At 39.6% G+C, this 24,839-nt stretch overlaps 1 long non-coding RNA gene across 1 annotated transcript in view; it reads right to left on the bottom strand.

Moving 5' to 3' along the window:
* Nucleotides 1–20,851: 20,851 nt before the first annotated feature.
* The window catches only part of LOC141993564 (uncharacterized), a 261,300-nt gene continuing 257,312 nt past the window's right edge, over nucleotides 20,852–24,839 (bottom strand). Inside the window, exon 3 of the long non-coding RNA XR_012640891.1 lies at nucleotides 20,852–20,972. This is a non-coding gene — a long non-coding RNA (uncharacterized LOC141993564). The remainder of the gene's footprint in view (nucleotides 20,973–24,839) is intronic.

The following is a 24,839-nucleotide window of genomic DNA, read 5'->3' as shown; positions in this document are numbered from 1 at the left end:
TAGTGGAGATATTTTTAGCCAGAGGTAGAGAGTCTTGGCAAACCTAGTCTTGGATGAAATGTGGCAAAACTATGTTGAATTTCATCTTTAGCAATTGTACAGAACATTTCTATTGAAAACTGAAATCCCTCCATTTAGACTTTCTGAACAAACAATAAAATTGAGCTCCTGATCTAGACTATTTGGTGGCCATTCCATATATCTTTTGAAAGGTAACTTCCCCCTAAATTGGTATTAAGATCTCCAATTTGAAATAGAATCTAGGACAAATGACCAGCATACAGGTAACATACTGATAAATACATTTTCTTTTATAGATTTGCTAGAATTGTATTTCTTTGTAATGACAAACTTAACTAGTAGAATACATTTTCTGCCACTTTATACATTTGTTCCTCAGACAGGGAGTTCACTTAAGTGAAATTGCCAAAGTTTAGCATCCATGCAATTCAACTGTTCTGTTACAGATAAAAATCTGAAATTGGATTACAATCCTTTCCAGCAATTACTCATACTCAGTGAGTCAGCTGTGGAGGAAATGTGAATGTGCATTTAAAATAGATTCCCAAGTTTAAACCCATTCCTTGTTGTAGCAGATATTTCCCCATATTGAAGATATATTAATCCCTCTTTATTATAGCTGTTGGACACACACAAACAGTGGGGTCATCATCACCTAGCCACATAATGTGCATATGATATGACAGGAATAGGACTTGTGTTTCAGCTCCAATACAGCGGTAAAGAAAAGCTTTATTTTACCCTACTCATCTACAGGCTAGGACCTTGGTCCTGCTCATTAGCGCTGGTGTGTACTAGATGTAGCTCCATTGAACTCAATGAAATGGCACAAAGTGGAAAACAGAGGTCCATTGCCATGTAATACGTCAACTGCTTGGGAAAAAGAAACATGCAGACATTTCTGTTTGTGAGAAGAGAGAAGCTATCAATGTTATCAATTGACAAATAACAAGAGTTTTTAAAAAGTGTAAAGATTGGCTAAACTCATTGGTATAAAATAAATTATTTATTTTACTGTACTCCCTAAAATCAAAACCCTGCTAGGAATTATAGTAATCTCTAGAATACTCCTCATATGCCCATTTCAGTAAAGAAATGTGAAAAAACATAATCCACTGCAATCACCAACATGTGGCCTCTAAAGGGAATTTATTCAAGCATAAGTATCTCTGATATATTCCATTTGGTGGGTACATGGTAATATTTAAGGACACAAGCCAATATGTTGTAGTTTTAGTCTTTACAGTAACATACTGATTTTACAAGGAATTATTATAAAATATCATAAACAGTTCTCTGGCCTCCTGTGCCCACAAAATATTTATGTATAGAGAGACATCTGGATAAATATTTAAATATCTGAAACGTTAATTTTACATTTTAAGACACTTTTGTAGCATACAACATGATTAAAGTGAAACTCTGTCTCCTATTGATCTGCAAATAGCTCTGTTGCTTAATAAAATTGTTTGCTGAGCATACATACTGGTAATTTTTGATTAACCAAAATGTCTGGGGTCCTTAGGGTCAAATTCTGGAACAGCTCTTAGGCTTCAATTCTGCAAACACTTACTGCTTAATTTACTAGTGTGAGAAGATCCACTGATTTCAGTGCAGCTGCTTACAGTAGTAAAGTTAAGCTTGGACATTAGTGCATGTAGGACTGGAATCTTAATGCATCCCCTCCTAATTAATATGTATATATGTTGTAAAAGCAACATTAATGCACTCCCATATTCTGGCCATCTACACTGTAAACCCACTGTATCAATATACCAAAAGAATGAATAATCAGCACTGGAAAGGGGGCTTAGCACATAAAACCTTGTGGAGTGAAGATGTAGGCATGCATAAACATAAAGACAGTGCTCCCTGTTCTCAGTCCCAGCTGATTGCTCTGCTTTGCAGTTCCCATCATAGAGGACCTATGAAATGGCCTCTCCCAGTTTCATGGAGCACCAGAATTAAGCAGCAAGACACAGGTGTATCTGGCAGGTGCCTAAAAGATTATGGCTTTCAGTGTTTAATAGTGTGTGTGGGTCTCAATGTGAGCATCTGTGACAGGGGAATTCACTCTACAGAACAGTTGTAACACAAATGAGTATTGGAGCAGAGGAAAATACGTAGCATTCTGTCTTTGCTTTAGTACACAAGGCCAATTTTGTTGCCCTTAACCAGATTTAGGGTCATGCAATTCACATAACAACATGTTAACTAACTGGTCAAAAGAGATTTCTAGTTTTGCAACATAATCTTGTTATCTCTGCATAATATTCTGGCTTAAAAATGTTATGCCCCATTATCAAATAAAACTTTCTTAAAGAAAACGAGAGACAGAGAGAGAGAGAGATTAACATTAATGCTAACATGCTTAACAAATCAAATGAACTCTCTTTTCTCCTCTTGCTCCCTGGTGTACAAGTGCTGGCTTAAAGATAATTCAACACAATTTGCTATTACTGTCTGTCTTTACTTAAAAGCAACCCTTAAATTAAAAAGCTTGGAGACTACATTGCGGCAAGTAAAAATATCCTCTCTGGTGATGCTGTCTCATTTCCTTAAGCTTGTGGATAATGCTGATATTTTACCAACAGACGGTGATAGGCTGCTTTAATATGTTTGAAGTAATGTAATCATATGATAACAACAAATATATTCAATCTGTGTATATATAGTCAATTCAATACATGTATCCATGTAGAGAAAGTTTGCTTCTAAGGAGACTTCATGTTGATAAAGACGGCTTTGCTATATAATGAAATAATTAATTTTAGTCATCTCTAGAATACTGAAAGTTCAGCTAACTGAGGCCTGCATCCTATGATGTGATAGCCATATTTAGACCACTGAATTCCAGTGGAGCTTTATACAGTCCACCAGCATGCATCCTATTACAGGACTGGGGCCCAACATCAAAATCAAAGGGCAGTTCCTGGCAGCATACACACACAGTCTAACCTTCCAGTTTAACTTCCTATTGGTATCCACTGCTGGTTTATATTTAATTGAAAACTGTCACCTTCTTTCTTTATGGAAAAAGAGAAAAATCTGAACAAAAAATCTGAACAGAAAAGAAAGGTGCTTCCCATTCATAAAGTTTCATCCAAATATCATGAAGAGTCCAGATAAAACTAAGAAAAGCTTGGAAATTCAGAGCTGCTGCTGCGGCTCTATCATTACAATCCCCGGCTGTGGCAAAGTATTGAAGAGGTCTCCAAAGAACAGGTGACTTTATAGACCAAATTATCTCAATATTTTCTATGCATAATGGAAACAGATAAGGGGAAAGCAGCAGCTTCAGTTTTGCATGTCCTTGCTTCTTATTTAGTTTAGACAGCTAACCCTACTCTAACATAGATGTGTGTGTGTATGTGCAGGCCCATTAGTGTATGTGTACAAACAAACAGGCTCGTTTCACTGTACTTCACAGGCAACATAAATAACACTTTCCAGGCAATTCGTTTTTAATTTTGTAGGTAAGCAAGACTGTCCCAATGGGAGAACTCTCTTAAGAGAAAAGTAGGGCTGGTCATTTCAGTTAGCAGGGAAAAAAACAAATCGTATTTGTCTTCAAATTTTGTGTTCTTATTATTCCCAGTACACATTGTGCTGGACTTGATTTTTAATAAGTGTCAACAAATATAACTAGCAAAATAATGCCAGAATATTAGATAGTTATTATGTAACTCTAAATTGAACCACTGTAAAAAGTGTTGACCAAATTGAAATGAATGGAAAGTGTGTTCACCACCACCACTTCCTTACATTGATCAGGACATGCCATAGAGTGAAACACAGAAATGGGGATGCATTTTTTAAAGCAAAAGCCAACAACTTTATTACATTGAAACTTTTTGGAGGTATGAACCAAAGACACGTATTTACTTGGGTCCAGTGCAGTACTAAATGGTCTCCATGCTAAATAACCATATTCAACTTAACCCCTAGGATTCACTCTCTCCACTGGTAAGGGGGAGTGAGAGTACACAAGAAGGGTACCTCAGTCTGCAAAGGCTTCAGGTGTACCCTTCTTCCTCCTGGGTAACAAGGCCAACCAGTCATTTCCCATACTATTTCTCATATTTATCTCTGAGAGCAAGCCTCTTTGAGCTTCTCACCCATACTGGACCCTGGCAACCAAACAGTTTGCCTGCACACCCCAACTCACTGCCTAGTATCTGTCTCCACTCAGCCCAGTCTCTAAATTTTCCTAGCCACATATCAGCCTCTCTGTTTGATAAATGTGCCCATCTTCTGGTAAAGTGCCGGAGCATTGTACCTTATCTCCAGAATATGGTGCTGTAAGGGTAGGGGAGGGTATCTTCACTCACCAGCGACCTTTGCCTGAGAATGTAGTGGGCATTTTGTGCCAGAACCACATTCACCAGAACAATAATTAGGGATGAAAAAATACAGTAGGAGCTGAAGTCCATTGACGACAATGGAAAGACTCCCATTAATGTCAATGTACTTTGAATAACCTCCTAAGAGTTTACTTTGTTTAGTTTTTAGCTCCATTTACTGATCTTTCTATAATTATTTGTTGTAAATTTCACTGGAATTATATTATTATATAATTATTGTATTCCCTTTTTCCTTTGTGAACTGATACTGAATTCCAGGGATGCATTTTTTATTAAAAATGTGTTTGCTGAATAATTTGCATGAACATTTTTCATGCAATGGGTTGTCTGGGAATTATTCATCTTGACTACTTTGACTGATTACCTTGAGTCACGATATATTGCTTCTCCTCCTCGACTGGATGCCTGAAACTTTTTTACACAGGAGGATAATGAATGAGAAATTATGATGAATGGCAAATAAGGAAATAATGCACTTCCAGAATGCACTGCTGAGCAACTAACCATTTATGATAAACTCTTGAAAACTTTTGGGATTTGTGAACATTTCCATGAATATCTATTGGCCATCCCAACATGATTAGCCCTACAGTCATACACTTTTATTTCTTTATTTCCCTTTTTCATTTGACTATACCTTATTTGGTTTTGTGTGTTTGCATTTTAAGAAGATGATATTTTGTTATGGACTTCTTATAATGTATTTGGTTTTGTTTGGGTTTTACTTTTTTTAATTCTGTTGTAAAGTACTCCTTAGCCCTGTGTCAGAGATGGAGTATTGATTGCTATGTAAATTATCTATGGTGAAGACATTGCTTTATATACATGAAAATGGAAGGAGATGGAAAGTTTTAGGCACAAAATAGATCACACAATATCTATTCATGTGCAGCCAACCAACAGACTGGGAGGACTTGAAGGGAATCCAAGAGGTTATCTAGTTCAGTCCCCTGCACTCATAGCAAGACTAAGTATTATCTAGACTATCCCTGACAGGTTTGTCTAATCCGGTCTTTAAAATCTCCAGTGATTGAAATTCCACAACCTCCCTAGGCAATTTATTGCAGTGCTTAATTACCCTGACATTTAGGAAGTTTTTCCTAATGTCCAACCTAAACCACCCTCGCTGTAATTTAAGCCCATTGCTTCTTGTCCAATTCTCAGAGGTTAAGGAGAACAATTTTTCTCCCTCCTCCTTGTAACAACCTTTTATGTACTTGAAAACTGTTATGTCCCCTCTCAGACTTCTCTTCTCCCATCTAAACAAACCAATTTTTTTTCAATCTTCCCTCAATAGGTCATGTTATCTAGATCTTTAATCATTTTTGTTGCTCTTCTCTGGACTTTCTCCAATTTGTCCACATCTTTCCTGAAATATCGTGCCCAGAACTTGACACAATACTGCAGTTGAGCCCAAATAGGCACAGTAGAGTGGAAGAATTACTTCTCATGTCTTGCTTACAACACTCCTGCTTATACATCCCAGAATGATGTTTGCCTTTTTTGCAACAGTGTTACACTATATACACCTATTTAGCTTGTGATCCACTCGGACCCCCTTTTTCTGCAATACTCTTTCCTAGACAGTCATTTCCCATTTTGTACGTGTGTAGCTGATTATTCCTTCCTAAGTGGAGTACTTTGCATTTGTCCTTTTTGAATTTCATCCTGTTTACCTCAGACCAAACATTAATTTGTCCAGATCATCCACCAAAGCGCTTGCAACCCCTCCCATCTTGGTATCATCCGCAAACTTTAAAGTGTACTCTCTATGCCATTATCTGAATCATTGATGAAGATATTGAACAGAACCAGACCTAGAACTTATCCCAGTAGGATCCCACTTGATATGCCATTGCAGCTTGACTGTGAACCACTGATAACTACTCTCTGGGAATGATTTTCGAACCAGTTATGCGCCCACCTTCTAGTAGCTCCATCTAGGTTGTATTTCCCTAGTTTGTTTATGAGAAGGTCATGTGAGACAGTATCAAAAAGCCTAAGTCAAGATATATCCCATCTCCCACTTCCCCCGTATCTGCAAGGCTTATACATAGAGACCCTCAGAGAAGTCACTGAATTAGGTCTGATTTGTTCCCCTCCTGCATTAACATGGCTTGTTAAATGATTAAGAATATTATCTGTTGACCAGAAAAAAACCCTCTTCTGTGTTACAGTATTTTTATTACTTTTTCTGTATAAAAAAAATACTGAAAGAACAGAAAAAGCTCTGTGCACATTACAACACAAAGGCAAGCGGGGTCAATCCTGCCATCAGACTCCTGTTGACAGACCCTTGGAGCCAAATAAATCTGATTCCAGGATCAAAGTCTAAATATATAAGGATAATATAAAGAAAAGTAAAATAATGTGATAGAATACAAAAATACTAAGATAAAGAAAGGAGGTGGACAGCAAGGGAAGGAGATATGCTTTTATCAACAATACCATTTGGTATGAAAAAACAGAATCAGTTAGAATGTAAGTTCTTTTATTTGAGGCAGGAACCATCTTTTTTGACATGTTTGCATGGTATCTTGCACAGTGAAGCCCTGGTACGTAACTGATGCCCATGTGCTACCACAATACAATGAATACTTTATTATTACTGCAATATCTACACATTCTGTCAGTTGTTTCCAGGTTTCAGCCAAAGTATGAAGTGCCCTAGCTCTTCCCAGGGGAATTCTTTCATATTTGTGCATTAGGCAAACTTTGTTGAACTAATCAGCTGAAAAACAAAATTCTGAGAAGTGTAGCACATGGGATTCATTATAGATTTTAAGTCATCTTAAATACAGAAATATGATGTAATACAGGGTTTCTCAAACTGGGGGTCGGGATCCCTCAGGAAGTCGCGAGGTTATTACATGAGGGGTCGCAAGCTGTCAGCCTCCACCCCAAACCCCGCTTTGCCTCCGGCATTTACAATGGTGTTAAATATATTTTAAAAAGTGTTTTTCATTTATAAGTGGGGGTTGCACTCAGAAGCTTGGTATGTGAAAGTGGTCACCAGTACAAAAGTTTGAGACCCACTGATGTAGTATATATCAGTAATACAAGAAGCCCACTGGCCCAAGCCTGTAAGACATTCGCATAAACAGTTAGCACAAGGAAGTTAGGCTTATAAGCCCTAGCATAAGTGAGTTGACCAGCAGTGACCCTAAGTCACAAAATGGCATAACAGCTTATTTTGCAATATATAATTTTGTTGAGATCTTGCATAAAATGCTGACAGGTAATTGCAAGAAGTCAACTAATGCCAATTTGGGTATTTTCGTATAGGAACATCAACAGATGCATAACCACAAGACTGCATAGTAACCAATTATAAGTATTATTTTGTTGTTGTAGCCATGTCAGTCCCAGGATATTAGAGAGACAAGGTAGCTGAGGTAATATCTTTTATTTATCTCACCAACAGAAGTTGATCCAATACAAGCAGTGGTGAGCTGGAGCCGGTTTGCACCACTTCTTTGGAACCGGTTGTTAAATTTAGAAGGCCTTGCGGGACAACCGGTTCTAAAAGGGCTTCTAAATTTAACCACCGACCAAAAGTGGCACCTTAGGCGCCGACTCTGTGGGTGCTCTGTGGCTGGAGCCCCCATGGGGAAAATTTGGTAGGCAGCTTGCCGCCCTGTGCCCAGCCCCAGCTCACCTCCGCTCTGCCTCCGCTTCTCCACCCCGGCTTCCCGCGAATCAGCTGTTCACGCAGGAAGCCTGGGAGGGCTGAGAAGCAAGTGGCGGCTTTGCGCTCAGACCCAGGGAGGCGGAGGTGGAGCGGAGGGGAGCTGGGGCAGGGGGACGCGAGGAGGGCCGCCCGCACCACAGCAGGTAACCCGGGGGTGGGGTGGGGTGTGGGCAGGGGAACTGCTCCTCTCCCCAGCTCACCTCCGCCACCCTCAGCCTGAGTGTGAAGCCGCCGCCTGCTTCTCAGCCCTCCCCAGCTTCCCATGCAAACAGCTGATTCGCGGGAAGCTGGGGGGCAGAGAAGCAGAGCGGGGTGGTGCGTTCAGGGGCGGAGGCGGAGTGGAGGTGAGCTGGGTCCAGGCGCGGGGCGGGAAGCTGCTGGTGGGTGCTCTGCACCCACCAAATTTTCCCTGTGGCAGCTCTAGCCCCGGAGCACCCACGGAGTCTGTGCCTAAGGCGCCACTTTTGATGTGATTAATGGGGGAAGCAGCCGCTCCCCCTGCTGCCGCCTAGATATTCTACCCCGCCCCTAGGTGCCAGAGGGACCTGCCGGATGCTTCCTGGGAGCTGCCCCAGGTAAGCACCTCCGGGACTCCCCACCTCGCCCCAGCAGGTCCCTCTGGCTCTTAGGGGCAGGGTGGGCACCCACTACAGTGGCCCACGAGACCCTCCTTCCCAGTTCTGGGGGCAGTCAGGGGACAGGGGTGGATGGGGCAGGGGTCCTGGGGGGGCATCAAGGAAAGTGGGGGGTTGGATGGGGCAGGAGTCCCGGGGGGCAGGGGTGGGCCATGACCCCCTCGTGGGGTGAGGAGGGGAACCGGTTGTTAGGATTTTGGCAGCTCATTACTGAATACAAGGTATTACCTCATGCACCTTGTCTCTCATAGTAACCAACCGGCATATATGCTCATAAGTTTGAGATAATTACTATGATAACCTATAAGGACATCCCAGCAATATTAGGGTGGGGCAGTTAGGGGCAAAGGAGGCATAACACTATTATGAATATTCATGGCAGCCATTTGATCCTATAATAGGTGCAAAAATGACCTAGCCAACCAGACCCTGACCACTGAATTCACTTGGTATGCCAGAGGCAGGATAGGAACCCCATGGCCCACCATCTTCCCTCCCCACTTCTAGGTCTCCACAAGAATTTTGTAAATATACATATGACTTGATGCTGGAAGTCAAATTAATATTACACTACTGTTACATTATTGTTTGGATCAGAAAATTTGTGTTTTCACAAACTGTTAATAAAACTATTGAAAATTCAAAAGCTTTTCCTTAGTGTGAGTATTGCAACCATGCACATCAGAGTTCAAAACCAAACAGTAATTCTAATACTTCTGTACCTGAATCTGGGACTAGAACCTATCAAACCTCAGAAGTCTAATTTCTTAACTGGGGATTCTTAAGTAATCAATATAGCCAATATAATCAATATACAATAGATCCGGCAATAAAACAATCTTTCTATTAGCTACACTGGGCCACTGTTATTAAAGGGGCAGATTCTCTGTCTTTCTCTGCTCCCATTCAGAATCACAAAGTCATAGAGTTTAAGGCCAGAAGGGACCACCATGTCATCTAGTCTGGCCTCTGGCTTATCACAGTCCACCACCATCATCCAGCACTGCATACTTAACCCAATAACCAAAATATGACCAAAATATTACAGCCTGAGTATGTAAGTAAGAGCCAGCTAAGCACCTGAAAAAGACAATGCTTGGCACCAAATCAGAGCCCTGACCCTCCCCTTCAGGCTGCTCAGGTCATGCAAAGTGAGTGGAGACCTGCTGGAAAACCCTAGCTGAGGATCTGTTCAGCATGGGGAAGTGTTGGGCATATAATGGATTTTTCATTTACTTGGCAACTTCAAAAAGTCAGAAAAAAATAATGAGACAACATGGGTGAGGTAATATCTTTTATTTACTGGACCAACTTCTGTTGGTGAGAGAGAAAGATTTCAAGCTTACACGGAGCTCTTCAAGTCTGTGAAACTAACTCAAAGTGTCACTGAAAAAAACCAAGATTTGACCAGATTGTTTAGCATATATAGTTATGTAGCATATGTAGTTAACATGTATTTCAAGGGACCATTCAAGCTGAAGTGGCCCTTTAAAAAAAGCTTTGGTACATAAATTTTGCCTAGCTCTTGTTCTCAGCAGCAGTGTACAGCTGGTAAAGCTAGTTCCCTCCCCTACTCCCTACAGTCTTACTCCTCCTTACTGCTCTGCATGCATGTATACACACTCCACCCTCATGAATTAAAATATTTCAACAACGGGGTTAAATGTGTTTGTGTGGGTGTAAATTATGTTACATATATATCCGTAGTCAGTTCTTTCTTTACTATCACTTTAAAACTAAAGACTATGTTTTGCCATGATAAATTTCAGATTAACTGAACAATAAACATAGAACGTAATTATTTTCTGTATAATAAAAAGAAAAAGAATGTGTGTATATTCACAGGCACTCTTAATTTCTTATTTCACTGGTGTAAATCAGCAGTAACTCCACTTAAATCAATGGAATTCCATGGGTGTGAGAACACAGTGGGTCCCCTTTAGGTTTATTTTTCCTCACACTTGCAAAATTAATCCATTTATTTGAACAAGTTTTAACATCAGGTTCACATACTGCAGAGATAGAAGCAGAGTCATATGTTGCCTCTCCTCCCTAAGATAAATTAATCAGACCTACATACATTAAACACATCCTCATTCTATTCCTAAATATTATTCCTCACCTAATCTCAAAAGTACATGTCCTGACATTCAATATTAAGGAATCCACCATTGAATGCAAAGTCAAATGGTATTATCCTTTGACTGCAGATCCTAAGAAGCGGAGCAGCTAAAAGATTAAATGTTTAAACCTTTGATCTATTGCATTGACAACTGCTCTATCTATTTTATTAGCAACCTGACAAAAGTGTTAGGGGCCCTGGGGTTTGTGTAACGTTGCAGTGTTAAACTTTGTCTTATAATGTCTTTGTCATAATGCATATGAAGCACAGTAGCTGAGTACATTCAATATAATTATTATTAAAGATTCACCATGATTTAAAAAATTGCTTCTTAAAGGAAACACCTTTACTATGCAACTTCGTGTAAAAACATCTCCTGTGTCTTAGGTGAAACAATGTCCTTTGGCAAACAATTGCTTGTACGACAAGTCTTGTACAGTTTCAAGCTGAATGATTCAGAATGGTTTTAAACCCCACAGAATTATACAGAAGAGACACTCACCTCTCAGACAGATTATGCCTGAAGGATTATCACATTTTGTCATTAGCATAAAAATATAGCATTGCATGCTGACACAGTTGCAGTCCAGAGGTAATCCTTCTCCTTCCTGGGGAAGTTCTTCACAGTAAACATTTTAGGCCAGAATTTCATGAGAACTTCCAAAATTTCAGCATCACCTTGTACAAGACTAAAACTTGATTTCATTCAGCCTCAAATCTGATCCTTAGCCTAAATTTAAACTGGATCTGGACCTGACTGCTGCCTTTTCAGCCTTTCTGAAATATTCAGAGACAATTCTGCTATTTTTTTCCTATTTCTCTATTGGTTTTTATTGCTAGGAAAATTTGCATGAAACAAGAGTATTATTTATCAGGATATATTTGAATTTTGCCTCATTTAGAGTCGTAATTTTCTGCTTGCACCACCACTGTTACTTGCTATGTAGATAATATTACCACACTGGATTATGATTGCAAATGAGAAGTAGGCAGCAAGGGCAGATGAATCCCTAAGGAACCTTTAGTTGCAAAGAAAAACAAAACTATAAATATAGACACTTCAATTTTTCTTTGTAACATTTTTTCAAACTTTCCATGAGATGTTAGTTTATTTTTGAGCTATTTAATAGTTAGATACCATAATAATAAAGAATGATCAGAGTGAAATATTACCAAGTTTAAAATATCTAAAAATAAAAACATTTATCTAGGGCAGTTTTCTAAGTAAAATAATTAAAGGATGAATAATGACAGTTTGATAAGTGAATGGTTAATTGATAATTTTCTTGGATACTATTAACATATTTAGTTAGATTAAATTCTCTATATAAATGCCTGTCATATAAATTAAGACAGACAATATAAAGACCAACAGCAAGTAGAGGCCCAGATTATGGAATCATTTTTATTGGTAACATCACTGGGACTACTTTGAGTAAGTGCTTACCAATATGAGTGAGAGAGAGCCATTACTGGACCCATAATGAGAATAAGAAAATAAAGTTCTCTCTTCTTCAAATATCTGCCTACTCCTTCCCCAAAAGATTGGGAAAAGAGATGGACTTTGTACAGTGATGGGAATATTAACAAATCTGGGTTCTGAAAGACTAAGAGTAGGCATGCACTTCATAATCATGGAGCCCTCATACTGAAAAATCTGCCAGGAGCTCCAGTTTTCATGCGTATCAAGGGAGCTCCAGCTCAAGCACCTTAGCTGATTTCAGCTCCATAGATGACAAAAGGAGAGAAGCGAGTCTACTGAAACCATCTAACTCCACCAACGTTATTAGAGCATCACAGAGATGCTCTACTAACCTGGGATTCATGATGTTGAAGGCCACTAGCAGACCAAATAGAATTAGCCTGGATGTTTGACCTCTGTTCATAGCCAAGAAGAGCTCCTTTGTCACTGGCATTGTCACTGTCTCAGAGCCCAGCTGCTCACTGGAAGGGATCTAGGATAGTGGACAACATCAAGCCCTGCTGATTTTGGCTCACTACCACATTATCAGTACACTTTCCCAAGACAGCCAGCCATTAGTATAATTAATGATATTTAGTATGCAAGACTAGGATTTTTAAAGTATATTATTTTATATTGTTTCTGCATGACTGTATATACACACACAAAAAATACACACAGTTAAAATTAAATGTTGTTACTATTATAAATGAACAATGAAATACACTGTTATATATTTAATATAATTTGTATCCATGATAAATGTATATTTTGTGGTACATTAATACTACTTTGGATAAGAACTATACACTAATAATTTTCTTCAGCTTCTAATTAGCCATAATGATAGAAGAGTATTATATATGATGTTAGTGGTGCTTTGAAACAACCTTTGATTACTATGCATATAATGATCAAAGGTTATTTCAAAGTAACGCTAACATCACATGTAATACTCTTTATTCACTGTATCTATAACTATGCTGCATCTTTGCATTTCAGTTTGATGCTTTGAACATACAAAATGTTTTGAATTAGAAATTCATCCTTATATAAAGCCTACAAAACAGAGGCTAAAACATTCAGGAAAAAAAATAGGAATTATAGCAGTCTAATTCCCTAGGAAAGAAAGGTTTGTCATGCATTAAATTTATTGGGACAATTTGAGTTAACTGTACCCTACACATTTTTAAAGGTACTCTGCTGATTGATTAGTGACTAGCCAGGTGCCTATATACCCTTTTTTTTTTTTTTGGATAGTTATATTATTTTTTCTAGAAAGCATTTAACTGGAATATGCATTCACTGAAAAGATCTTTTACCTAGGAAGACAAGGGAAAACAACTACTTATGCTTCTGGGGAAGGTCCTGACTGAGAGAAAGTCAGCCATGGGTAAAAAGAAGAGAGATTGGTAAGAAATCTACTTTGAACAAAGACTATAGCTTGTTAAGTTAAGTCTAAGTCACTAGAAAGGATATTTTGTTTTGTTTTACTTCTAACTCTTTAATCTTCATTCCTTATACTTGAACTCACTTAATCTTATGTATATTTTGTTAATAAATTTGTTTTAGTTTTACTATAAACCAGAGTTTGAAGGGAACAGTGTATTTATCCAGTTAAGTTAATAAGCTGTAATGGCCTTTTCTCTCTTTAAAGGAGCAACAAACCTTATTATTTCTCTGAGTTGTCCAGGTGATGGCGAGATACGTTAGGGCCCACAGTTTTGAGAGAAACTGGGACTGGGAGTGTGTTGGGTCAACTTGCTGGTCGTAACCAAGGCTCCCGAAGCCACAGTGGGGCTGTGGACAGACTGATGGGGTTAGAGCTGCTGAACCAGGGCTATTTAGCATGCAGATGCTCTGGGTATGACCTGCATGCTTGTAGGCTGGCTATGAACATCCCAGACTGGGACCTACAAGCAAGGCATTTTAAGGCACCCAGGGTCACAAGACAAGTGATGACATAACCCCTTACTTGTGTTCCCTCTAAGCTGCACAGTCATGTGGCTGCCCAGGAGTGAATCAAGTGCCATACACTTGATTAGCAGAGCCGCACAAGGCAGCATGTGTTCAGGTGCCCCTCCTCCTGCTGGTATGCAGCTGCTTTGCCTTGGAGCCCCTGGCCAGCTGCTCCTGTGACCCTCCTGCTTGCTGTGCAGAATGGGGATGGGAGGTGTGCTGATGGCAGGGTGTCCTCCTTCCCCCACCTCCACCCTGCCCATGTACCCCATGTTTGCAGAGCGGAGAAGGGGGGACAGGGCTCAGGAGTGAGAGAGAGCTGCTGGCAGCTGCTTCAGTCTGAGCTTTCTCGTGTGAGTGCCTTAAACAGACAGCGCATAGTCTCTCATAGACTTCCTCAGCAGCCAGTGTACACACACACACTGTCTCTGTGTCTCTCTCTCACTCACACACCCAGTGTGTGTGTGTGTGTCTCTCTCTCTCTCTCTCTCTCTCTCTCACACACACACATTCTGTCTGTCTCACACACCCACACACATGGTCTGTCACACACACCCACACCCACAATCTGACACACTCTCCTCCCAACACATTCTAGTGTTGTTGTTTCTTCTTGGTACTTCCTGCAATCCACATATATTATCTGTAATTTTATTCTTTCGAAGTGCTGTTATTTTAGGTTGATGGTCTATGCATTTCATAATTTTAGTTCTGTCTTCTGCTTAAATTAAATTCTCTGAGTAGTGAATTCTAAAATACCTGACCTGTCCTGGCTGAAGTAATTATCCCTATGGTAACTTTTAAAAAATATATATTATCTAGGTTTTTTCTTTCTGCTGGTGGCGCACATCCACACATTACTCTGATATTGGTGCACACAACAAAATTCATTCCACACATGGATGGAAAAAATTAGAGGGAACATTGCTCCTTACTGGTCTGAATTGCACCCCTGAAGTGTAAAACCCATAGTTAAGTTCCCTGGAATTCCACATCTCTTCAGGTCACTGTTTATCTACAGGACAGAAAGAGCCTGTGCAGCCCACCCCACCCCACCTGCAGTGTGTTTCAGCCTTGAGTTGGAAGTCATACATCTTGTGGTAAGAGAGGAGTTCAAATCCCAGGCTCATTCAGTTTTAGGACAGCAATGAGACTTCCATATAAATAAAGTTCTGTCTTAGGAAATCTCATAAAAAATCAAAATGTCAGTTGTGCAAACAGAGAGTGAAAAGAATGGCCACAACAAATTATATGAATCTTACCGATAGGAAATGTGAACATCCAATTTGCACGGTCTTAATCTTTTTCATAATGATTAAACCAGTTGTTCAATTTGTAAGGCTTTTAGGGGTACAAATGCTAATGTGTTTAGATGATATCTTATAGATTCTTAGATACTAAGGTCAGAAGGAACCACTATGATCATGTAGTCCGACCCTCTGCACAATGCAGGCCACAGAATCTCACCCACCCACTCCTGTGAAAAACCTCTCACCTATGTCTAAACTATTGAAGTCCTCAAATCGTGGTTTAAAGACTTCAAGGAGCAGAGAATCCTCCAGCAAGTGACCCGTGACCCATGCTACAGAGGAAGGCAAAAAACCTCCAGGGCCTCTTCCAATCTGCCCTGGAGGAAAATGCCTTCTCAACCCCAAATATGGCGATCAGCTAAACCCTGAGCATATGGGCAAGATTCACCAGCCAGATACTACAGAAAATTCTTTCCTAGGTAACTCAAATCCCACCCCATCTAACATCCTATCACAGGCCATTAGGCCTATTTACCATGAATATTTAAAGATCAATTAATTACCAAAATCATCTTATCCCATCACACCATTTCCTCCATGAACTTATTGAGTTTAATCTTAAAGCCAGATAGAGCTTTTGCCCCCACTGCTTCCCTTGGAAGGCTATTCCAAAACTTCACTCCTCTGATGGTTAGAAACCTTTGTCTAATTTCAAGTCTAAACTTCCCAATGACCAGTTTATATCCATTTGTTCTTGTCTCCACATTGGTACTGAGCTTAAATAATTCCTCTCCCTCTCCGGTATTTATCCCTCTGATATATTTATAGAGAGCAATCATATCTCCCCTCAACCTTCTTTTAGTTAGGCTAAACAAGCCAAGCTCCTTGATTCTTGATTGACACAGAATCAGAAGAACTGTTGCTAATGCCACACATTCTGTATATAATCTATATATCACTTGTTGAAAATAAAAAAGGTTTTAGTAAACAGAGAAATATCACTTTTAGCACATTTTCCCACCCTAGAGTTTCTGAGGTTCATGATAAATTCTGCTGCTGTAACCACAGATACTTTCTAGTCCAAGAGGAAATCCATTGCAAATGTGTGTCATGGATTAATGCCGGGTCATTGCCCAAAGTAGTTAGTCAGGAGGCTACTGGTTACAGAGCTCTGTTTCCAGTTTTCCCTGTCTACTCTGGATTACAGAGGATTACAAGAGTGGCTGCTAAAAGTAAGCAGAAAAAACATCCATTTTGGAATCAAAACTCTGTCTCAGCAGCCTGGATAGACTTAATGAGTTGGATGTGAAACTTCCTCCTATTGGCACCTGTCTTCCTCCTAAATATACCTCCACCAGAAATAATGAACACCAACCCCCTAAAGGCAGGCTGGCTCACTTCCTTAGAACAGCACAAACTGAATGGGAAAGGGTGCCTATCAGAGGTTCTTCCACTCAGTATAAACAAGTCAGAGGACACTAATGGGACTGCACATTACCCCGATTGCATATTCTCTCAGACAACAATGTGGTGGTAGTGTACGTAACCAAACTGCGGGAACCAGGTCAAAGTGAATACATTTAATCTGGTGGACATTGTACTTGGTCCTCCAGAACTGAAAGCATGAGTGTCTACTAGAGTGATAGCTAAAGGACTATATTTCAGAACTGAGCAAAGAGCTGTAGAAGACATGCATTCTCTGTGGATCAGACTCACAAGGCAACTCAGAACTAGAACTGGTTGAAAGTTTTCTGATGGAAAGTTTTTCTGTCAGAAAATACTGATTTGTCAAAACTGAAACGTTCTATGGTGATGTGTTGATTTCACTGAAAATTGGTTTGGAAAAAAAATCTAAATGAAGCATTCTGATAAGGCTGAAATGTTCCTCTTTGATCTTATCAGAATGGAGCAATTCAATTTTTCATTTCAAAATGACTCTTTTGCTTCAAAATGTATTTAATTTTATTTTAAAAGTCTAAATCAAAATGAAACCTTTTGATTTTATTAATCTGGAACATTTTTGTTGCAACTCAGAACAAAAGATAAATTTTGAAATGTCAGAATTTCCTTCAAAAAGGAAATTCTACTTCCCAAGCAGCTCTACTCAGAGCAGTGAGTTACATTGTCAGAGTGAAATATTCAGTACATAACTGACCCAACCATATGTGTACCCAGCTTTTATTTGCCTTCTGAATTGATTTCAAATGTGTCAGTGTGCGGCTGGGGCCAACAAAAGCATCCCACATGCGTCTTTGGCCAAAAACAACATCACATATCACTGACAACTGCCCTCTTACCAGATTTAGGTGGTTCTCGGTGCTAACTGGGTGGGCCTTGGCCCACTCAGGCCTTCCTGCAGCTATGTTCTTGTCATGGGAGAAAGATCCCCTGCTCTCATGATGTTTCTGGTGGGTCAAGTGGGGACACTAGGCATAAGCAGACTATATAATTATTGGGTGCCCCAAGCAGCTCAGTGGGGCTCCAATCAGTATTACCCACAAAATACCTGTCATCATCTTATTTAACAGGAGGTTTTTAACAAGTGTATTAGTATATGTTGTGCTGGTATATTTTTGGTTTGTGGAAATAATGCAAGTAGTATTTTTAGGAGGTGGGTGAGGGATAAGAAGGGGGACCAAAAATATTCCTGCTTAGGGTCCCCATTAAGGTAGAACCACTTCTGCAAGTCTTTGAAGAGGCATCTGTTTTCCATCTCTTACAAACAAAGAGTGAAGCATGGGTCTGAGCCTCCAAATATTTACTATCCATTACAGTCAGCATAATGTCCAGTAATGTTTGCAGGATTGGACCCTATTCAATTATAGCACATAAAAACACCATGTCATTGTTAATTACAAGCTCTACGACATAGCAACAAGAACTGCTGTAAGCTGCAGCCTGTCATAGTTTATTCTGCCCCCTGCAGTCTGGAATTCCACTTACCAATTTTGTGGATAATCTTTGTTCTCTATAGCCACATCCTTATATGACAAATAGCAGCTGCTCCACACTCTGTATTATTACAGTTTCCTGTGCTATAATGCAGAAGCATAGAATATTTCAATATCCTGGAAGGTCCACAGATTTTGTAACTCTTCCTACCCTTCCCAATACCTCAGAATGTCCAAATGATGACCACGAATGACAAACCAGGAAGATGTCTGTTTGTACTTCCCCTTTGGCTTATACAACATGGTTCCACTCTATCCTCCACAGACTTCTCAGCTGTTGTAAGGAAGCTGGGCAATGTGATACTCCTGCGGGGTTAACAATGAAATAACAGCCAATTCTCAGCTGACTCCATGTCTGCTATCATGGACCCATTCAGTAAGGTTGGCTTTTTAAAACACACTGTGATGTATTGCTTTCAGGTGGAAGAAAGCAATAACAGAAACGTGAAAAAATTTATCAGGACTTCATTTTGTGGGTCAGATCAGAATGGACATTTGCTTGTATGATTGAATTGCCTAATCATTAACTATTTAGCAAAAATAGCCACCTACAATAAATCTACCACACCCGTTCAATTGTTCAAATGGCATTAACCTTGCTTTCTCCAGGAGCTACCAGAAGTAGTGTGTATGGCATGATGGTTAAGGCTGCTTCATTATCTAAACCCACAAGACAAGTATGATTCATTTTGGACTCTCAGTGGTTTACTAGATCATCTGATCTCTATTGGCAATTCTTCCTGAAACCAGAGAGATTTAACCACAGAACTTAAATGCTTGCTGGTAACTTTGTACTAGTTGGACAGAATATCTGAATTAGACCTTTGGAGAACCAATGAGCCCTAGATGAGAGAGCATCCTAAAGGCTACAGATTTCTCCTGCTAGGCAGATTGACTTCAATCATGTACTTCATATTGTCTCAGCAGGAGATAGGAGTATTTTATTCCCTTCTGCTTTAAAAAGATAGACTGAAAAGCCCAAGGAAAGAAGAATTAGTATAGAATTTCTCTTTGGGCCTAGTACAAATCACTGGAAGCTAATCAGATCAAATACTAGATCTCTGACATTAGTGGAATTACACCAGAGATAAATATGATACATCCCCTTTGCTTTCAATATTAGCTTATATTTTGGAGGGGATGCAAAGACCTTCTTCTACCAAAAAAAAAAAAAAAAATAGGGCTTGGTGAAGCCTTTAAGCTTAGCCCCATATCTGGGGCAGCACTCAGCTATGCCTCACTTTCACAGATCTGCTCTAGCTGCCCCTGCTGGATCCTTGCTAGACTGCTGTGAGGTATCCAAATGCTGAATCACACATGCCCTTAGCTTATTGAAGTTGTGCAGAGTACCTGGGTTGCAGTCTCTAGGCAAACGCACACAGACAGAGTTTGCACAGGATGCTAAAATACCATTACTCTTTACTTAGTAGCACAAGAAATACACAGATCTATACAAAATAATAAACATACCTATGCTTCACCTCTCTGGAGACATCTACGGGCATAGGCCAGACTCCTCCAAGAAATTCAGGATCTTTCCTCTGCCCCTTGCTCTCCAACAGGAGACTTCTCATCCAGTACATGGAACTTCTGGGATGGTGTGGTCTAAGTGTCTCCCTCTCCCTTCCCGGAAGCTGGGGGACCCTCTCTTTTATAACCTCCACCCCACTTTGTCAGTTGACTCCTTAATCTGCCTCTTCAGGTGATCACAGACCCCTACCAGGTGACTTATTTGCCAGGCAACCTCTGGAAAACCAGTTCTTCTGGGTAGGAGACAATCTTTTGTCTTAAGTGTTTCCATTTGAAAAGAAGAACATCCAAATGCAACAACATTCTTTTTTTTTAAACTCTGCACCACTAAGTCATTGAATTCCAGCCCAGAAGATGACAACAAAGAAGGCAAACCAGTTGCATATTCAAAATGGAGTTTGCTGTTTGAAAAAGATTCATACAGAGAGTATGTAAGATCACAGGATGTGTACAGACAGATTCCCCAAATTGTCCCACTCACAAGAGAAGCACTGGAAAGGCACTCTGAATCAGAGTCACAATTTGGTCCTTGCCATCCTTGCTTAGGATGTAAGACACATCACCCCTTTTGGGGATGCTGAGTGTTTGCCCCAACATCTGGCGAGATCCTCTGGCTAGTAAACAGCTCTCTTAAGTCCCTGCTCTTGCCCAACTGCTTATAGGATTAGGATGAAGCAGCATATTATCAGGAACACAAACCCTGCTGTCGTTTGGGCATCTATAATGCAGACATTTGCATGACAGTGGAGACTTTTTAATACCTTTCTACTCTGCTCAGCCATGTTAAAGTTAGGGACAATGTAGCATTTATAGATCTACTCACCCTGGCCACAATCCTAGGCAGTGTTCTGTCTGCTTTGCACCATTGCCCCAATGTGTGAAGTAGTTTAAGTCAGTATAAAGCCACCTTACACTTCGTGGCACTTCTTCGCTTCATTTCTGAATTTGGTCCAGATTGTTATTTTTCCCCCTTTCAGATAGAGATACCTAGTATTGAAATCAAAAGTCCATAGTCAAATAAATAATCAAATGAAGCACTACAAGATGCATGAATAAGGAACACTGTGAGAGGACAGAGAAAGTAAGATTTAAACTGATTACAGAAAACTGTAGGATATAATGCTTCCAAACACTGGTAATATGGGTACAAATGTTTTATATATGGATCTTCAGTTAGTTTACATGTTGTATGTATGCCATTTGATGTCTATTTTACACAGAAAGTAAAACATGAGGGATTGTCAAGAAGTCCCAGTGTTCAATGTTTTATGACTTTTATTAAGCTATAGCAGGGGTGGGCAAACGTTTTGGCCCGAGGCCAACATCTGGGTATGGACATTGTATGGTGGGCTATGAATGCTCACAAAATTGGGGGTTGGTGTGTGGGAGGGGGTGAGGGCCCCAGCTGGGGATGTGGGCTCTGGGGTGGGGCCAGAAATGAGGAGTTCAGGATGCAGGAGGGGGCTCCAGGCTGGAGCAGGGAGATGGGGCTGAGGATGAGGAGTTGGGGGTGCAGGAGGGTGCTCTCGGCTGGGACCAAGGGGTTCGGAGGGTGGGAGGGGGACCGGGGTGGTACAGGGGTTGGGGCACGGGAGGGGGGGGTCAGTGGTGCAGCCTCTGGGGGGAGCTTATCTCAAGCAGCTCCCAGAAGCAGCGGCATGTCTCCACTCCGATTCCTATGTGGACGCACTGCCGGGCTGCTCTGCGTGCTGCCCCGTCCGCAGGCACCACCCCTGTAGCTCCCATTGGCCATGGTTCCCGGCAAATGGGAGCTGCGGGGGCGGCGCTTGAGGTGGAGGCAGCATGAGGACCCTCCTGGCTGCCCCTATGCGTAGGAGCAGGAAGGGGGATATGCTGCTGCTTCTGGGAGCCACGTGGAGTGGGGCAAGCGCCGGACTCCGCTCCCCAGCGGGAGATCGAGGGCCAGATTAAAACATCTGAAGGGCCAGATGCGGCCCCTGGGCCATAGTTTGCCCACCTCTGGGCTATAGTATAATTGATTATTGTTATGTAACATCATGATGGATTTGCCATATAATTATTTTTTTCCAAATTTATCGTCTTTAATTTAATTTTACAATAAACACCATACATTATTCTCTGATGGCTGTAAACAGAGATAACCTTGGGGAAATCTGTAAATGTACATATGAATGTGTTCTTGCAAGTGTGCTTGTGTTAAGTGGTTTATTTATAAGCCCCAGTACAAAGTATTGTGGTCTGATCCTTTTACTTTGACTTGCAAGCCTTCTTGCATTGTGAATACAGATGACAGTATCACAAAATTTAATTTGAGTTGTATGACTAGATGAAGTAAATCATAATCCATAAAGAAACAAACATTCAATCTGCAGCCAAGTATTTATCCAACAAATGCTATTCAAACTCTGAATTAATAAAATTCGGAGTGGTTTTCTTCTGTTTGTTTTGTTTTACTTGTGAAACCAGCGTTATCATTTTATATCTTACCTAAGTGAGCATGTAAGGGAAAGACATTTACTTTACAGCCAGAACTAAATTGGATTATTTTTTAAAGCTTCACGTATGCTAATAAAAAGGACTGTATAAAAAAATTCACAAAAATTTTCATCATAAGTCCCAGTATGACTTTGTACTTCCAGCAATACACACACACAAAAAAAACCTTACAAAACATAGCTTTATTCACCATTTTGAGAAAAAAATCTGTTTCACATTTTCAGTATGAAAATCTATCTTCACTTAAAAAAACCCCCACAGAGATAAGTTTTATTTGGAAATTTACCTGCCATGATTGAAAACTAACCCATTTTCACTGAAAATGTATTATTTTTTGTTCAAAAATGGGCTGAATTTAGAAACATTTTCTGTAAAAATTACAAAATCCCCAAATAATTTATTTTTGAGGATATTTACATTTTATTTCAAAGATTTCTCACACCTGTAATGAAAAAGTCATAATTTTACCACATTACTATCTCTGCTATTTAAAGGAACTATACATTTTCTCTTTTTCTTTTTCTTGATTTAGAGACCAATCCAACATTCACTGAAAGCAATGAATATTGCATCAGGCCCCTAAAGAGTAGTTCAATAAGATATATGCAAGTATGGTAAGAATGGGTTAAAACACACACACACGCACACAACCAGGACATACTGAGTTAAACTTTTGAAATTATACTAGTCATAACCAGCTCAATATCTTCTAAACCACCTTTCTATAGCTATGTAGCTATAACCAATTTTAACACATCGTAACTAAGCAGCATTTTATCAAAGGTGCCTGATCCAAGTCTGAACTTCACCTAAGGACCTCTGTCTAGCAGAAACTCTGAAGAACCATTTTTAACTTGGTGGGATTTTGCATTACCCAACATCTGACATCATCTTCAGTGAGTTAGAACCAAGTAAGAATCACAATAAATCTGTTTAACCCAAGCCCAAAGTATCCCAAACTACTTTAACATGCTCCAAAAAAAAAAAAAGAAAAAAAAAAGAACTAGATGATGATGTTTCTCTTATGAGCCCAAATCACTCCAGCTCCTGTTAAATAATCTGAGCCATCCTCATTTTGTTCATGTTTCCACTTTAATGGATTAATGAAGATTGAAACCCTTTACTGTAGTGTGGTATGTGGAATTCAGTGGAAGGCGGGTTTACAGAAAATCGATTTAGCAGATTATAGTTTATTCTTTAAAATAAAGGTTGAGAGTCTGATTTTCATTACACAGTGGAAAAAAGGCAGGAGTAACTCCCGTGATGGGAATTGGTGTCAATGAGAGAAGAACTAGCCCTAACAACCTATTTCTCTCCTTTCTTAAGCATATGAAATATCTAATGAAGTTACAGATAGCTGCACCCAATTGAAGACACTATTAACTGGTAAAATGCCATGCCTGAACAAGAGTTAGATTTGGCACCAAAGCTTTTTTTTATTTTACTTTTTAAAAAATAAATCCAGTGTGCTTGGGAATTAAATAGAATACAGTAGTAATTAGAGCCTACACAACCAAGTTCAGATACAGAGCTGGGGCTGGATTTCTAAAACCCCAAAGCTGGAGGGTGTTTGAGTCTGGAATTTTGATTAAGATTTATCTCCAATCAGATTTTTTTAAATGTTAAATATTTTACTCTTACTTGTACTCAGCTGTGCTATTATGTAATTAAATGTGATTAAATAACTTTTTTCTGTTATTTACAGAAACAAAAATAACAACTATTTATTTATTATAATTGAAGTCAATGGTACAGAAGCACATGCTTAAGTATTGTCCTGTTGATGGACTTAAGCATGTGCTTAGGTGCCTTCCTGAGTTAGGACATATTTTGTGTTCACTAGTCCTTTCCCCTTAGCAGATGGTTCATAGCTACTCAAAGTGTGGAGAAAAAAAGAAACTAGACAAATTAAATATATCCATCCATTTTAAACATTTCTGTGTATTCTCAAAATGTATCTGACTCTTTACTAATAAGTGAAGCGTACAGAAAAATTTGTGATGTGGAATGAACAGAATATGTCATATGTCTACTGCTAGTCTAATGTGCATTAGGATTTGACACTTGTCAATCTTACAGTATGCCAGTTTTGAAACTATCTAGATTTGTTCAAAGATATTGCCATATGCATAAACAGACACTATCACGCTGACTTTATCAGACAAACACTCGACGCTGACAGTAACATGAATATAAACAATATAGCTAGTTTCATGTCTATTTAAATACTGATTCCATGCATTTTGTTTCCCTAAAAAGAACAATTTGATTAATATAGCATTTATTAATAATAAATATTATTTATTATTATTATAGAATGATAAAATGTGCCCTGTTATAACCTGAGGATTCATATAAAAATTTAAAAAATCCTCC

The sequence above is a fragment of the Natator depressus genome, chromosome 9, assembly GCF_965152275.1.
Source record: "Natator depressus isolate rNatDep1 chromosome 9, rNatDep2.hap1, whole genome shotgun sequence".
Taxonomy (NCBI): domain Eukaryota; kingdom Metazoa; phylum Chordata; order Testudines; family Cheloniidae; genus Natator; species Natator depressus.
This window is presented reverse-complemented; position numbering and strand designations above follow the sequence as displayed.